Source organism: Humulus lupulus, chromosome 9 (genome assembly GCF_963169125.1).
Source record: "Humulus lupulus chromosome 9, drHumLupu1.1, whole genome shotgun sequence".
Taxonomy (NCBI): domain Eukaryota; kingdom Viridiplantae; phylum Streptophyta; class Magnoliopsida; order Rosales; family Cannabaceae; genus Humulus; species Humulus lupulus.
Genome location: NC_084801.1, coordinates 161,778,608 through 161,781,873, shown reverse-complemented (window position 1 = coordinate 161,781,873; position 3,266 = coordinate 161,778,608). Strand labels below are relative to the sequence as shown.

Genomic DNA, 3,266 nt, shown 5'->3' with positions numbered 1-3,266 from the left:
AGCAGCTTTGGACGGAGGGAAGAATTTGGACAAAAATTTCTGAGCTAGATCTTGCCAGGTGACCATAGAGTTTGGCTGCAGAGAGTTCAGCCAAATTTTTGCTCTGTTCCTTAGAGAAAATGGGAAAAGCCTGAGCTTGATTGCGTCATCACTCACTCCATTATATCTTAAGGTCCCACATAACTCCAGAAAATTGGACAAATGGGTGTGAGGATCTTCAGAGGGTAACCCATTGAATTGCACAGAAGACTGCACCATTTGTAGAATAGCGGGCTTTATTTCAAAGTTGTTGGCCTCTACAGTTGGTGGGCATATACTATTTTGTACTCCCGTCAAAGTGGGTAGCACATAATCTCGCAGGCTCCTCTCAGCATTGGTCTGAGCCTGAACCCCTCGTACAACTCCAGGAGTTTGAACATTCCTGTCATCCCTTTCATTCTGTGCCATCTTCACAGATTTCTGGGCCTCTCTCTTGCTCTTTCTGATTTGATTGCAAGACTTTTCAATCTCAGGATTCAGAGGAACAAGTGTGTCCTTTCCTTTTCTGCCACGCATATACCAAAATTCACCTGAGATAGATAAATTAAGCAACTAAACAGATTAGAAACAAGAAAAACTAAAATCAAATTAGAATAAAAATTAATTAGACTGATATTGATAATTATTTTCAGTCCCCGGCAACGGCGCCAAAAACTTGTTGCGATAATTTTGCTATGCAAGTGCACACAGTCGCAAATTCGTAATAAAATGGTAAAACCAAGTATCGTCCTCAAGGACTGATTTACCAATTACCAGTCAATTAATTTCTTGTTCTATTTGATGAATTGAAATTCTTGATTTTTGTAAAATACAGCAAAAGTAACAATAAAGTGCAGAAATAATAATCGAAGATTAAGTGAAATAATAACTAATAGTAAAGCTTTTAATTTAATCACTGAGAAACAATTAGGATATTCAATCTCATCAACTATCCTCCCTATTATTCCCTAATGCAAAGTGTGAATTCTTCTTATTTTTACCTAATTCAATTAACAAGTTGATACAGCAGCCTATAATCATACCATGAATTATAAACTCAACCTAGGTGACAATTTCCTATATTTCTATGGTAAATTGAACCACAAAGGTAGCATTAATTTCCACAACTTAATAATAGTTACACAATTAATTTAGATACTTTCGTTCTAAATTAAAATTATGTCCAATATAACCATAGCAGAATTAAATCTCACTTCTCAGATTTTGACTTAAAAACATATGTATATGACTAAAGATGGCCAATCAATAATCACTCTATAAAAACAGATTATATGGAATTGAAGAAGATTGAAGAAGAAAGAAATTAAAATTGCATTAGGTCATAACAGAGATTCAAGAGATTCAATTGAACATCCTAAACAGAAAATTAGTTCATAGTCATAGTGCTAATCACAACAGAAATTAAAGATAACATCAAGAAGAGAAGAAAAACATGTAAAAATACTCTAAGCTTCAGCCTCCAAAACCAGAACTTCTCCCTCGTCCGTACATACATTTTCTCCCCTTTTCGCAATCTTAATACCTAGGATCTCAGATTTTAAAGAGGCGGGCCGCAGCTCTACATACACTATGCCGCGGCCCGTATCACAATTTCTGGGCAGAAGATCCTCTCAATGCCGCGGCTCTCTGAAGCCATGTCGCGGCCCGCATGAACGAATTCTGGGCAGAGTGCCCATCTATGCCGCGGCTCTCTCTAACCATGCCGCGGCCCGAGGACTTCCTAAAAAACAATGCTTCTGTTTCCCACCTAGTCGCGGCTCCACTTTGCTCATGCCGTGGCTCTTAAGGGAAATCTCAATTCTTCAAGTTTTCATCCCAAAATTTCACCAACACTTCCAAATTGTGTTGAGAACCATTCTTGATCAAAATATGATGGAAAACTCGGTTATTTCTTCCCTTTCTTTGGCATTTTCTTCCACATGCTCAATTCTTCCTGACATTCACAAAAACAACCAAACAAAACATAAACCTGCGCTAAATAAAGGAAAAACAAAATAAAAGACTACTAAAAACATCACCAAAACATAATAAAAACTAGACTCAACACTCTTGAATCGCCAAAGTAGTGTTTAGCTTTGTCATTTGGATTTTCATGTCCTTCATTTCCTCTACCATTTGTGTGAAACAAACTTTGAGCTCTTGAGTTGAGGCTATCTGAGTTTGCGCAAGCATTTGCAAAGTATTCTCAAGAGAATTACTTGACTGCATGTTATTTTGAGGAGCAATGTATGATTTTGGTGGTTGTTGCTGCTCAGGCCTCCATTGGCTTCCAGATGCTTGGTTCGAATCCTTCCAGCTGAAATTTGGATGGTTGCGCCAACCGGGATTGTAAATGTTTGAGAAAGGGTTATAAGGCTTCTTGTAATCCCCTAAAGCATTGCATTGTTCCTTTTCCTCCTCTTAGCTCACCAAGAGTTGGGCATTCTTGCGATTGATGTTCCGTCCCTCCACAGATGAAGCATGGATCTCGTGTCTCTACCTTTGTAGCCATGTGGATTCCTCTACCTTCTTGAGATTTGAAAGCCTCGAATTGTTGTCTCAATGATTCAATTTGGCTTTTGACGTTGTCATCTTCCCTTAATTGGTAGATTCCAGTTGATCGTGGCTTGTCCATAGGACTCGGTCCATTCCATGTGTAGGATTTTTCAGCGAGATCGTCGAGGTACTCGAAAGCTTCATCGGGATCTTTTTGAAGGAATTCGCCATTGCACATCATTTGTATGAATTGTCTTTGTCCGGTTGTGAGACAATCATAGAAATAGCTGATCAGACGCCAGCTTTCGTATCCATGATGTGGGCATTGATTTATCAAATCTCTAAACCTCTCCCAGACCTGATGGAAAGTTTCATGGTCTTTCTGGATGAAGGTAGAGATTTTCCTCTTAAGACTGCTAATCTTATGGGGCGGGAAATATTTGGCAAAGAATGCTTTTGTCATTTCATCCCATGTTCCGATAGAACTAGGCCTTAAGGAATACAACCAGCTTTTTTCTTTGTCTTTGAGCGAGAAAGGAAAGAATTTCAATCTCACAATGTTGGTGACATCAGCTCGGTTGTTGAATGTAGCTACCACCTCTTCGAATTCCCATATATGCACGTACGGACTCTCATTTTCCAACCCATGGAAGGTTGGTAAGAGGTTAATCATGTCGGGTTTGAAATCGAAATTTGGCATATTGTTGGGATACATTATGCATGAAGGTGTGGCTGTACGCGTAGGATGTAAA

The 3,266-nt window shown here is 38.9% G+C and overlaps 1 non-coding gene across 1 annotated transcript; it reads left to right on the top strand.

The window, feature by feature from the left end:
* The first annotated feature begins 2,822 nt into the window (after positions 1-2,822).
* On the top strand, positions 2,823-2,929 carry LOC133802695 (small nucleolar RNA R71). Its single transcript, XR_009877440.1, has one exon. It is a non-coding gene; the product is annotated as a small nucleolar RNA R71 (small nucleolar RNA).
* The last annotated feature ends 337 nt before the right edge of the window (positions 2,930-3,266 follow it).